Source organism: Zea mays, chromosome 3 (genome assembly GCF_902167145.1).
Source record: "Zea mays cultivar B73 chromosome 3, Zm-B73-REFERENCE-NAM-5.0, whole genome shotgun sequence".
Taxonomy (NCBI): Eukaryota; Viridiplantae; Streptophyta; class Magnoliopsida; order Poales; family Poaceae; genus Zea; species Zea mays.
The window spans coordinates 20073359-20088297 of NC_050098.1; positions in this window are offsets into that span (position 1 = coordinate 20073359).

The window sequence follows — 14939 nt, forward strand, 5'->3', positions numbered from 1 at the left end:
ATACCATGCTCTTGGGGCTTGCTTGAGCCCATAAAGCGCCTTAGAGAGCCTATAGACATGGTTAGGATACTCACTGTCTTCAAAGCCGGGAGGTTGCTCAACATAGACCTCTTCCTTGATTGGTCCGTTGAGGAAGGCACTTTTCACGTCCATTTGATAAAGCTTAAAGCCATGGTAAGTAGCATAGGCCAATAATATGCGAATTGACTCAAGCCTAGCTACGGGTGCATAGGTTTCACCGAAATCCAAACCTTCGACTTGGGAATATCCCTTGGCCACAAGTCGTGCTTTGTTCCTTGTCACCACACCATGCTCATCTTGCTTGTTGCGGAAGACCCATTTGGTTCCTACAACATTTTGGTTAGGACGTGGAACCAAATGCCATACCTCATTCCTTGTGAAGTTGTTGAGCTCCTCTTGCATCGCCATTACCCAATCCGAATCTTGAAGTGCTTCCTCCACCCTGTGTGGCTCAATAGAGGAAACAAAAGAGTAATGCTCACAAAAATGTGCAACCCGAGATCGAGTAGTTACCCCCTTATGAATGTCGCCGAGGATGGTGTCGACGGGGTGATCTCGTTGGATTGCTTGGTGGACTCTTGGGTGTGGCGGCCTTGGTTCTTCCTCATCCTCCTTTTCTTGATCATTTGTATCTCCCCCTTGATCATTGCCATTATCTTGAGGTGGCTCATCTTCTTGATTTTGTCCTTCATCAACTTGAGCCTCATCCTCATTTTGAGTTGGTGGAGATGCTTGCGTGGAGGAGGACGGTTGATCTTGTGCATTTGGAGGCTCTTTGGATTCCTTAGGACACACATCCCCAATGGACATGTTCCTTAGCGCGATGCACGGAGCCTCTTCATTACCTATCTCATCAAGATCAACTTGCTCTACTTGAGAGCCGTTAGTTTCATCAAACACAACGTCACATGAGACTTCAACTAGTCCAGTGGACTTGTTAAAGACCCTATATGCCCTTGTGTTTGAGTCATAACCAAGTAAAAAGCCTTCTACAGTTTTAGGAGCAAATTTAGATTTTCTACCTCTTTTAACAAGAATAAAGCATTTGCTACCAAAAACTCTAAAGTATGAAATGTTGGGCTTTTTACCGGTTAGGAGTTCATAGGATGTTTTCTTGAGGATTCGGTGAAGATATAACCGGTTGATAGCGTAGCAGGCGGTGTTGACTGCTTCGGCCCAAAACCGGTCCGGTGTCTTGTACTCATCAAGCATGGTTCTTGCCATGTCCAATAGAGTTCGATTCTTCCTCTCTACTACACCATTTTGTTGTGGCGTGTAGGGAGAGGAGAACTCATGCTTGATTCCCTCCTCCTCAAGGAAGCCTTTAATTTGAGAGTTCTTGAACTCTGTCCCGTTGTCGCTTCTTATTTTCTTGATCCTTAAGCCGAACTCATTTTGAGCCCGTCTCAAGAATCCCTTTAAGGTCTCTTGGGTTTGAGATTTTTCCTGTAAAAAGAATACCCAAGTGAAGCGAGAATAATCATCCACTATTACAAGACAATACTTACTCCCGCCGATGCTTATGTAAGCAATCGGGCCGAATAGATCCATGTGGAGTAGCTCAAGCGGCCTGTCGGTCGTCATGATGTTCTTGTGTGGATGATGGGCTCCAACTTGCTTTCCCGCCTGGCATGCGCTACAAATCCTGTCTTTCTCAAAATGAACATTTGTTAATCCTAAAATGTGTTCTCCCTTTAGAAGCTTATGAAGATTCTTCATCCCAACATGAGCTAGTCGGCGATGCCAGAGCCAACCCATGTTAGTCTTAGCAATTAAGCATGTGTCGAGTTCAGCTCTATCAAAATCTACTAAGTATAGCTGACCCTCTAACACACCCTTAAATGCTATTGAATCATCACTTCTTCTAAAGACAGTGACACCTACATCAGTAAAAAGACAGTTGTAGCCCATTTGACATAATTGGGAAACAGAAAGCAAGTTGTAATCTAATGAATCAACAAGAAAAACATTGGAAATAGAATGGTCAGGAGATATAGCAATTTTACCAAGATCTTTGACCAAACCTTGATTTCCATCCCCGAATGTGATAGCTCGTTGGGGATCTTGGTTTTTCTCATATGAGGAGAACATCTTTTTCTCCCTAGTCATGTGGTTCGTGCACCCGCTGTCGAGTATCCAACTTGAGCCCCCGGATGCATAAACCTACAAAACAATTTTAGTTCTTGACTTTAGGTACCCAAATGGTTTTGGGTTCTTTGGCATTAGACACAAGAACTTTGGGTACCCAAACACAAGTCTTGGAGCCCTTGTGCTTGCCCCCAACATATTTGGCAACTATCTTGTCGGATTTGTTAGTCAACACATAAGATGCATCAAAAGTCTTAAATGAAATGTTATGCTCATTTGATGCAATAGGAGTTTTCTTAGGCAACTTAGCACGGGTTGGTTGCCTAGAGCTAGATGTCTCACCCTTATACATAAAAGCATGATTAGGGCCAGAGTGAGACTTTCTAGAATGAATTCTCCTAATTTTGCTCTCAGGATAACCGGCAGGGTATAAAATGTAACCCTCGTTATCCTGAGGCATGGGAGCCTTGCCCTTAACAAAATTAGACAAGTTCTTAGGAGGGGCATTAAGTTTGACATTGTCTCCCCTTTGGTAGCCAATGCCATCCTTAATGCCAGGGCGTCTCCCATTATAGAGCATACTTCTAGCAAATTTAAATTTTTCATTTTCCAAGTTATGCTCGGCAATTTTAGCATCTAGATTTGCTATATGATCATTTTGTTGTTTAATTAAAGCCATATGATCATGAATAGCATCAATGTTAACATCTCTACATCTAGTGCAAATAGATACATGCTCAACGATAGATGTAGAGGGTTTGCAAGATTTTAATTCTACAACCTTAGCTTGTAACATGTCATTTTTAGTTCTAAGGTCGGAAATTGTAGCATTGCAAATATCAAGATCTTTAGCCTTAGTAAGCAATTTTTCATTTTCAATTTTAAGGCTAGCAAGAGAAATGTTTAATTCTTCAATCCTAGCAAGCAAATCATCATTATTATTTCTAGGATTGGGAATTGAAACATTACAAACATGAGAATCAACCTTAGTATTTAAACTAGCATTTTCATTCCTAAGGTTGTCAATCATCTCACGGCAAGTGCTTAGCTCATTAGATAACTTTTCACATTTCTCAATTTCAAGAGCATAAGCCTTTTTAACCTTAGCATGTTTCTTGTTTTCTTTAATTAGACAATCCTCTTGAGAATCCAAAAGGTCATCCTTTTCATGAATAGCACTAACCAATTCATTTAATTTTTCCTTTTGAGCTATGTTAAGGTTGGCAAAAAGGGAACGCAAATTATCCTCCTCATCACTAGCATTATCATCACTAGAAGATTCATATTTAGTGGAGGAGTTGGATTTAACCTTCTTCCGTTTGTCGTCCTTTGCCATGAGGCACTTGTGGTCGACGTTGGGGAAGAGGAGTCCCTTGGTGACGGCGATGTTGGCGGCGTCCTCGTCTTCGGAGGAGTCGCTTGAGCTTTCGTCGGAATCCCACTCCCGACAAATATGGGCATCGCCGCCCTTCTTCTTGTAGTACCTCTTCTTCTCCTTTCTTCTCCCCTTCTTGTCGTCGCCTCGGTCACTGTCACTAGATATGGGACATTTAGCAATAAAATGACCGGGCTTACCACATTTGTAGCAAACCTTCTTGGAGCGGGACTTGTAGTCCTTCCCCTTCCTTTGCTTGAGGATTTGGCGGAAGCTCTTGATGACGAGCGCCATTTCCTCATTGTCGAGCTTGGAGGCGTCTATTGGTTGTCGACTTGGTGTAGACTCCTCCTTCTTCTCCTCCGTTGCCTTGAATGCAACGGGTTGAGCTTCGAATGTGGTGGCATCATCAAGCTCGTTGATCTTCCTCGAGCCTTCGATCATGCACTCAAAACTAACAAAATTCCCGATAACTTCCTCGGGGGTCATTTTAGTATATCTAGGATTACCACGAATTAATTGAACTTGAGTAGGGTTAAGGAAAATAAGAGATCTTAGAATAACCTTAACCACCTCGTGGTCATCCCACTTTACGCTCCCGAGGTTGCGCACTTGGTTCACCAAGGTCTTGAGCCGATTGTACATGTGTTGTGGCTCCTCCCCTTTGCGAAGCCGGAACCGACCGAGCTCCCCCTCAATCGTTTCCCGCTTGGTGATCTTGGTGAGCTCATCACCTTCGTGCGCGGTCTTGAGTAAATCCCAAATCTCCTTTGCGTTCTTCAACCCTTGAACTTTGTTATACTCCTCTCTACTCAAAGAGGCTAGGAGTATTGTTGTTGCTTGAGAGTTGAAGTGCTCGATTTGGGCCACCTCATCCTCATCATAGCCCTCATCCCCTACGGACGGTACCTGCGCACCAAACTCAACAACATCCCATATACTTTTGTGGAGCGAGGTTAGATGAAATCGCATTAAATCGCTCCACCTTGCATAATCTTCACCATCAAAAGTTGGTGGTTTGCCTAATGGGACGGAAAGTAAAGGTGTATGTTTGGAAATGCGAGGGTAATGTAGGGGGATCTTACTATACTTCTTGCGCTCTTGGCGCTTCGAAGTGACGGATGCCGCGTCGGAGCCGGAGGTAGATGTCGATGAAGTGTCGGTCTCGTAATAGACGACTTTCCTCATCCTCTTGTGTTTGTCCCCACTCCGACGTGGCTTGTGGGAAGAAGATCTCTCCCTCCTCTCCTTGTGATGAGAAGAAGACTTCTTCTCCTTCCCTTTGTTGGAGGAGCTCTTCTTCTTCTCCTTCCTTTTGATGCGGGACTCTTCCGATGAAGTGCTCCCGTGGCTTGTAGTGGGCTTTTCGCCGGTCTCCATCTCCTTCTTGGCGTGATCTCCCGACATCACTTCGAGCGGTTAGGCTCTAATGAAGCACCGGGCTCCGATACCAATTGATAGTCGCCTAGAGGGGGGGGTGAATAGGGCGAAACTGAAATTTACAAATATAAACACAACTACAAGCCGGGTTAGCGTTAGAAATATAATCGAGTCCGAGAGAGGGCGCAAAACAAATCGCAAGCGAATAATGAAGTGAGACACACAGATTTGTTTTACCGAGGTTCGGTTCTCGCAAACCTACTCCCCGTTGAGGAGGCCACAAAGGCCGGGTCTCTTTCAACCCTTCCCTCTCTCAAACGGTCCCTCAGACCGAGTGAGCTTCTCTTCTCAAATCAAAGCCGGGAACAAAACTTCCCCGCAAGGGCCACCACACAATTGGTGCCTCTTGCCTTGATTACAATGGAGTTTTGATCACAAGAACAAGTGAGAAAGAAAAGAAGCAATCCAAGCGCAAGAGCTCAAAAGAACACGGCAAATCTCTCTCGCTAATCACTAAAGCCTTGTGTGGAATTGGAGAGGATTTGATCTCTTTGTATGTGTCTAGAATTGAATGCCTAGCTCTTGTAAGTGGTTGAGAAGTGGGAAAACTTGGATGCAATGAATGGTGGGGTGGTTGGGGTATTTATAGCCCCAACCACCAAAAGTGGCCGTTGGGAGGCTGTCTGTTCGATGGCGCACCGGACAGTCCGGTGCACACCGGACATTCCGGTGCCCCCTGCCACGTCATCAATGCCGTTGGATTCTGACCGTTGGAGCTTCTGACTTGTGGGCCCGCCTTGATGTCCGGTGCACACCGGACAGGTACTGTTTGCTGTCCGGTGTGCCAGCATGGGCGATTCTGACTCCTGCACGCGCTGTGCGCGCATTAAATACCGCAGCAGGTAGCCGTTGGCGCGAAGTAGCCGTTGCTCTGGAGTCGCACCGGACAGTCCGGTGCACACCGGACAGTCCGGTGAATTATAGTGGACTATCCGTTGAAGTTTCCCGAAGCTGGCGAGTTCCTGAGGCCGACCTCCCTTGGCGCACCGGACACTGTCCGGTGTACACCGGACAGTCCGGTGAATTATAGCGCGAGTGCCTCTGGAAATTCCCGAAGGTGGCGAGTTCGCGTTGGAGTCCTCTGGTGCACCGGACACTGTCCGGTGGCACACCGGACAGTCCGGTGCGCCAAACCAGAGGTGCCTTCGGTTGCCTCTTTGCTCCTTTGTTGAATCCAAAACTTGGTCTTTTTATTGGCTGAGTGTGAACCTTTTACACCTGTATAATCTATACACTTGGGCAAACTAGTTAGTCCAATTATTTGTGTTGGGCAATTCAACCACCAAAATTAATTAGGGACTAGGTGTAAGCCTAATTCCCTTTCAAATGTCCCGTTGCCGAAGAAGAGAAAGTTAGGCCCTAAGACCGTAGACTGTGTCTTCCTGGGTTATGCACATAACAGTGCAGCTTATAGATTTCTAGTGGTCCATTCCGAGACAAGCGAAATCGCAGTAAATGTAATAATGGAGTCTCGGGATGTGACTTTCTTTGAGAGCATCTTCCCTATGCGGGATAAGGAAGTAGTAGCCCCAGATGGTCCATCTCGGACATATTCTCTGCCCTCGAGTGTCCATGACTAGACTCCAGATTTGGAGTTAAGGAGGAGTAAGAGACAAAGGACTGAAAAGTCTCTGGGTGATGATTATATTATTTATCTAGTGGATGAAGAACCACGCTCCCTCACATAGGCATATACATCTCCGGATGCAGAGTACTGGAGGGAGGCTGTCCGTAGCGAGATGGATTCAATCATCTCGAACGGAACTTGGGAGATAACTGATCTCCCAGCTGGTTGCAAGCCTGTGGGCTGCAAATGGATCTTTAGGAGGAAGAGGAGACCCGATGGTACTATTGAAAAGTACAAGGCCCGTCTTGTGGCTAAGGGTTTTACTCAAAAGAAAGAGGAGGATTATTTTGATACTTATTCTTCGGTGGCTCGATTGCCCACAATCCGTGTGCTTTTAGCACTGGCAGCTGCTTATAAACTTCTTGTCCATCAAATGGACGTAAAGACAGCATTCCTAAATGGAGAGCTGGAAGAGGAAATTTATATGCAGCAACCAGAAGGATTTGTGGTTAAAGGTCAAGAGAGCAAAGTGTGTCGCTTGATTAAATCCTTATACGGTCTTAAGCAAGCTCCCAGACAATGGCATGAGAAGTTTAATAATACTCTGACCACTGCTGGGTTTTGTGTAAACGAAGCCAACAAGTGTGTGTATTATCGCTTCTCTGGGGGCAAAGGTGTCATCATGTGTTTATACGTTGATGACATATTGATATTTGGGACCGATTTGGAGGCTATCATGGAGACAAAATTATTCCTCTCCAGGAACTTTGATATGAAGGACTTGGGTGAAGCTGATGTTATACTGAACATCAAGCTGATAAAGGGTGAGGATGGGATTACTTTGTCACAATCCCATTATGTGGAAAAGGTCCTGACTCGCTTTGGATATATGGACTGTAAACCAGTCACCACGCCCTATGATCCATCCTACACGCTCAGTAAATATGAAGGCGAGCCTGTGAACCAGCTACTATATTCGCAGATCATCGGATCTCTCATGTATCTGAGCAGTGCAACTAGACCAGATATCTCATATGCAGTATGCAGACTGGCTCGTTATTCGGCCAGTCCAGGAGATAGACACTGGGTAGCCTTGTATAGAGTGCTTCGGTATTTGAAGGGAGCGATGAATCTTGGTATTAAATATACCGGATTTCCATCAGTACTTGAAGGATTCAGTGATGCAAACTGGATCTCTGACTCGGATCAAATGAAGTCTACAAGTGGCTATGTGTTCACTTTAGCTGGTGGGGTCGTGTCATGGAGATCGTCTAAACAATCAGTGTCGACACGTTCCACCAAGGAGGCTGAATTAGTTGCACTTGATTCAGCAGCATTGGAGGCTGAATGGTTGAGAGACCTGTTATCAGACCTTCCAATGCTAGCAAAGCCGATACCGGCTGTCCTAGTATACTGTGACAACACTTCTGTGTTGCTGAAAGTGAACAGTAGAAAGGACAACCAAAAATCCTCGAGGCATATCAGAAGACGACTTGATTCATGTCGGCATGCTAGAGAGACGGGTGTAATTGATAGTCGCCTAGAGGGGGGGTGAATAGGGCGAAACTGAAATTTACAAAAATAATCACAACTACAAGCCGGGGTTAGCGTTAGTAATAATAAATGAGTCCGCAAGAGAGGGCGCAAAACAAATCGCAAGCAAATAAAGAGAGTGACACGTGGATTTGTTTTACCGAGGTTCGGTTCTTGCAAACCTACTCCCCGTTGAGGAGGCCACAAAGGCCGGGTCTCTTTCAACCCTTCCCTCTCTCAAACGGTCCCTCGGACCGAGTGAGCTTTCCTTCTTCTCAATCACCCGGGAACAAAACTTCCCCGCAAGGGCCACCACACAATCGGTGCCTCTTGCCTCGGTTACAATTGAGTGTTGATCACAAGAGCAAAAGAGAAAGAAAAGAATGCGATCCAAGCGCAAGAGCTCAAAAGAACACGGCAAATCTCTCTCGCTAGTCACTAAAGGCTTGAGTGGAATTGGAGAGGATTTGATCTCTTTGTATGTGTCTAGAATTGAATGCCTAGCTCTTGTAAGTGGTTAAGAAGTGGGAAAACTTGGATGGCAATGAATGTGGGGTGGTTGGGGTATTTATAGCCCCAACCACCAAAAGTGACCGTTGGCGGGAGGCGTCTGCTCGATGGCGCACCGGACAGTCCGGTGCACACCGGACAGTCCGGTGCCCCTGCCACGTCATCACTGCCGTTGGATTCTAGCCGTTGGAGCTTCTGACTTGTGGGCCCGCCTGGGTGTCCGGTACACACCGGACATGTACTGTTTGATGTCCGGTGCACCGGCATGGGCGATTCTGACTTCTGCGCGCGCTGCGCGCGCATTTAATGCACCGCAGGGAGCCGTTGGCGCCGCAGGGAGCCATTGCTCCGCTGGCACACCGGACAGTCCGGTGCACACCGGACAGTCCGGTGAATTATAGCGGAGCGGCTGCCGCGCGAACCCGAGGCTGGCGAGTTCAGGAGGTCGAGCTTCCTTGGAGCACCGGACATGTCCGGTGCACACCGGACAGTCCGGTGAATTATAGCGCGCCGGCTTCCGAGAATTCTCGAGGGCGAAGAGTTTGAGTCTGAGTCCCCTGGTGCACCGGACAGGTACTGTTCACTGTCCGGTGGCACACCGGACAGTCCGGTGCGCCAGACCAGGGGTGCCCTCGGTTGCCCCTTTGCTCCTTTATTGAATCCAAAACTTGGTCTTTTTATTGGCTGAGTGTGAGCCTTTTACACCTGTATAATCTATACACTTGGGTAAACTAGTTAGTCCAAAGATTTGTGTTGGGCAATTCAACCACCAAAATTATATAGGAACTAGGTGTAAGCCTAATCCCCTTTCAATCTCCCCCTTTTTGGTGATTGATGCCAACACAAACCAAAGCAAATATCGAAGTGCATAATTGAACTAGTTTGCATAATGTAAGTGTAAAGGTTGCTTGGAATTGAGCCAATAAAACTACTTACAAGATATGCATGGAATGGTTCTTTCTTATTTAACATTTTGGACCACGTTTGCACCACTTGTTTTGTTTTTGCAAAACCTTTTTGTAAATCCATTTCATAGATCTTTTGCAAATAGTCAAAGGTAAATAAATAAGAGTTTGCAAAAGCATTTTCAAGATTTGAAATTTCCTCCCCCTGTTTCAAATGCTTTTCCTTTGACTAAACAAAACTCCCCCTAAAAGAGATCCACCTCTTAGTGTTCAAGAGGGTTTTGATATACCATTTTTGAAATACTACTTTCTCCCCCTTTTGAACACAATAGGATACCAAATGATAAAGACTTTTGGAAAGCACTAAGTTTTTGAATTTGGTGGTGGTGGTGCGGTCCTTTTGCTTTGGGCTCATTTCTCCCCCTTTTTGGCATGAATCGCCAAAAACGGAATCATTAGAGCCCTCGGAGTGCAATCTTCCCCTTTGGTCATAAATAAGTGAGTTAAGATTATACCAAAGACGAAGTCCTTTTGCGTTTGAGCTTTTACTCTCTCCCCCAAGGATGAAGTCCTTTTCCTTGATGCTCATTTCTCCCCCAAAGACGAGAGAGTTGCTCGGAGTGATGGCGAAACATGAGTTACGGAGTGGAAGCCTTTGTCTTCGCCGAAGACTCCAATTTCCTTTCAATATACCTATGACTTGGTTTGAAATCGACTTGAAAACACATTAGTCATAGCATATAAAGGAGATATGATCAAAGGTATTCAAAAGAGCTATGTGTGCAAGCTTAGCAAAAGAAATTTCTAGAATCAAGAATATTGAGCTCATGCCTAAGTCTGGTAAAAGATTGTTCATCAAGTGGCTTGGTAAAGATATCGGCTAATTGATCTTTAGTATTAATGTAAGAAATCTCGATATCCCCCTTTTGTTGGTGATCCCTAAGAAAATGATACCGAATGGCTATGTGCTTAGTGCGGCTATGCTCGACGGGATTGTCGGCCATTTTAATTGCACTCTCATTATCACATAGCAAAGGGACTTTGGTTAATTTGTAACCGTAGTCCCGCAGAGTTTGCCTCATCCAAAGCAATTGCGCGCAACAATGTCCTGCGGCAATGTACTCGGCTTCGGCGGTGGAAAGAGCGACCGAGTTTTGCTTCTTTGAAGCCCAAGACACCAAGGATCTTCCCAAGAACTGGCAAGTCCCTGATGTGCTCTTCCTATTAATTTTGCACCCCGCCCAATCGGCATCCGAATAACCAATTAAATCAAATGTGGATCCCCGAGGGTACCAAAGCCCAAACTTAGGAGTATAAGCCAAATATCTCAAGATTCGTTTTACGGCCGTAAGGTGTGATTCCTTAGGGTCGGATTGGAATCTTGCACACATGCAAACGGAAAGCATAATGTCCGGTCGAGATGCACATAAATAAAGCAATGAACCAATCATCGACCGGTATACCTTTTGATCCACGGACTTACCTCCCGTGTCGAGGTCGAGATGCCCATTAGTTCCCATGGGTGTCTTGATGGGTTTGGCATCCTTCATCCCAAACTTAGCAAGAATGTCTTGAGTGTACTTCGTTTGGCTAATGAAGGTGCCCTCTTGGAGTTGCTTGACTTGGAATCCTAGAAAATACTTCAACTCCCCCATCATCGACATCTCGAATTTCTGTGTCATGATCCTACTAAACTCTTCACATGTAGACTCGTTAGTAGACCCAAATATAATATCATCAACATAAATTTGGCATACAAACAAGTCATTTTCAAGAGTTTTAGTAAAGAGTGTAGGATCGGCCTTGCCAACTTTGAAGCCATTAGCAATAAGGAAATCTCTTAGGCATTCATACCATGCTCTTGGGGCTTGCTTGAGCCCATAAAGCGCCTTAGAGAGCCTATAGACATGGTTAGGGTACTCACTGTCTTCAAAGCCGGGAGGTTGCTCAACATAGACCTCTTCCTTGATTGGTCCGTTGAGGAAGGCACTTTTCACGTCCATTTGATAGAGCTTAAAGCCATGGTAAGTAGCATAGGCCAATAATATGCGAATTGACTCAAGCCTAGCTACGGGTGCATAGGTTTCACCGAAATCCAAACCTTCGACTTGTGAATACCCTTTGGCCACGAGTCGAGCTTTGTTCCTTGTCACCACACCATGCTCATCTTGCTTGTTGCGGAAGACCCATTTGGTTCCTACAACATTTTGGTTAGGACGTGGAACTAAATGACATACCTCGTTCCTCGTGAAATTGTTGAGCTCCTCTTGCATCGCCACCACCCAATCCGAATCTTGGAGAGCTTCCTCTACCCTGTGTGGCTCAATGGAGGAAACAAAAGAGTAATGTTCACAAAAATGAGCAACCCGAGATCGAGTAGTTACCCCCTTATGAATGTCGCCGAGGATGGTGTCGACGGGGTGATCTCGTTGGATTGCTTGGTGAACTCTTGGGTGTGGCGGTCTTGGTTCTTCCTCATCCTCCTTTTCTTGATCATTTATATCTCCCCCTTGATCATTGCTATCATCTTGAGGTGGCTTGTCTTCTTGATTTTGCTCTTCATCATTTTGAGCCTCATCCTCATTTTGAGTTGGTGGAGATGCTTGCATGGAGGAGGATGGTTGATCTTGTGTACTTGGAGGCTCTTCGGATTCCTTAGGACACACATCCCCGATGGACATGTTCCTTAGCGCGATGCATGGAGCCTGTTGTTCTCCTATCTCATCAAGATCAACTTGCTCTACTTGAGAGCCGTTAGTTTCATCAAACACAACGTCACAAGAGACTTCAACTAGTCCAGTGGACTTGTTAAAGACCCTATATGCCCTTGTGTTTGAGTCATAACCAAGTAAAAAACCTTCTACAGTTTTAGGAGCAAATTTTGATTTTCTACCTCTTTTAACAAGAATGAAGCATTTGCTACCAAAAACTCTAAAATATGAAATATTGGGCTTTTTACCGGTTAGGAGTTCATATGATGTCTTCTTGAGGATTCGGTGAAGATATAACCGGTTGATGGCGTAGCAGGCGGTGTTGACCGCTTCGGCCCAAAACCGGTCCGGTGTCTTGTACTCATCAAGCATGGTTCTTGCCATGTCCAATAGAGTTCGATTCTTCCTCTCCACTACACCATTTTGTTGTGGCGTGTAGGGAGAAGAGAACTCATGCTTGATGCCCTCCTCCTCAAGGAAGCTTTCAATTTGAGAATTCTTGAACTCCGTTCCATTGTCGCTTCTTATTTTCTTGATCCTTAAGCCGAACTCATTTTGAGCCCGTCTCAAGAATCCTTTTAAAGTCTCTTGGGTTTGAGATTTTTCCTGTAAAAAGAATACCCAAGTGAAGCGAGAATAATCATCCACAATTACAAGGCAATACTTACTACCGCCGATGCTTATGTAAGCGATCGGGCCGAATAAGTCCATGTGTAGTAGCTCCAGCGGCCTGTCGGTAGTCATGACATTTTTGTGTGGATGATGGATGCCAACTTGCTTCCCAGCTTGGCATGCGCTACAAATCCTGTCTTTCTCAAAATGAATATTGGTTAGTCCCAAAATGTGTTCTCCCTTTTGAAGCTTGTGAAGATTCTTCATTCCAACATGGGCTAGTCGGCGGTGCCAAAGCCAACCCAAGTTAGTCTTAGCAACTAAGCAAGTGTCGAGCTCAGCTCTATCAAAATCTACTAAGTATAGCTGACCCTCTAACACACCCTTAAATGCTATTGAATCATCACTTCTTCTAAAGATAGTAACACCTATATCAGTAAAGAGACAGTTGTAGCCCATTTGACATAATTGGGAAACAGAAAGCAAGTTGTAATCTAATGAATCAACAAGAAAAACATTGGAAATGGAATGGTCATGTGAAATAGCAATTTTACCCAAACCTTTGACCAACCCTTGATTTCCATCCCCAAATGTGATAGCTCGTTGGGGATCTTTGTTTTTCTCATATGAGGAGAACATCCTTTTCTCCCCGGTCATGTGGTTTGTGCACCCGCTGTCGAGTATCCAACTTGAGCCCCCGGATGCATAAACCTACAAAACAAATTTAGTTCTTGACTTTAGGTACCCAAACTGTTTTGGGTCCTTTGGCATTAGATACAAGAACTTTGGGTACCCAAACACAAGTCTTGGAATCCTTGTGTTTGCCCCCAACAAATTTGGCAACTACTTTGCCGGATTTGCTAGTAAGCACATAAGATGCATCAAAAGTTTTAAATGAAATGGCATGATCATTTGATGCATTAGGAATTTTCTTCTTAGGCAACTTGGCACGGGTTGGTTGCCTAGAACTAGATATCTCACCCTTATACATGAAAGCATGGTTAGGGCCAGAGTGAGACTTCCTAGAATGAATCTTCCTAATTTTGCTCTCAGGATAGCCTGCAGGGTATAAAATGTAACCCTCGTTATCCTGAGGCATGGGAGCTTTGCCCTTAACAAAGTTAGACAAGTTCTTAGGAGGGCCATTAAGTTTGACATTGTCTCCCCTTTGGAAGCCAATGCCATCCTTGATGCCAGGGCGTCTCCCATTATAAAGCATGCTACGAGCAAATTTAAATTTCTCATTTTCTAAGTTGTGCTCGGCAATTTTAGCATCTAGTTTAGCTATATGATCATTTTGTTTTTTAATTAAGGCTAGGTGATCATGGATAGCCTCAATATTAATATCTCTACATCTAGTGCAAATAGAAACATGCTCAACATTAGATGTAGAGGGTTTGCAAGATTTAAGTTCTACAACCTTAGCATGCAACATTTCATTCTTAGTTCTAAGGTCGGAAATAGTAGCATTGCAAACATCAAAATTTTTAGCCTTAGCAATTAAATTTTCATTCTCTAATCTAAGGCTAGCAAGAGATGCATTCAATTCATCAATCTTAGCAAGCAAGTCAACGTTATCATTTTTAAGATTGGGAATTGAAACATTACAAACATGTGAATCAACCTTAGCATTTAAAATAGCATTTTCATTTCTAAGGTTGTCAATCATCTCACGGCAAGTGCTTAGCTCACTAGACAATTTTTCACATTTTTCAACTTGTAGAGCGTAAGCATTTTTAACCTTAACATGTTTCTTATTTTCCTTGATTAGGAAGTCCTCTTGGGAGTCCAAGAGATCATCCTTTTCATGGATGGCACTAATTAGTTCATTTAATTTTTCCTTTTGTTCCATGTTAAGGTTAGCAAAAAGAATGCGCAAGTTATCCTCCTCGTTTTTATCATCATCCTCATCACTAGATGTTTCATATTTGGTGGAGGACCTTGATTTTACCTTCTTTTTGCCGTCCTTGGCCATGAGACACTTGTGGCCGACGTTGGGGAAGAGAAGGCCCTTGGTGACGGCGATGTTGGCGGCGTCCTCGTCGTCGGAGGAGTCGCTTGAGCTTTCGTCGGAGTCCCACTCCCGACAAACATGGGCATCGCCGCCCTTCTTCTTGTAGTATTTCTTCTTCTCCTTCCTTCTTCCCTTCTTGTCGTCGCCCCTGTCACTGTCACTA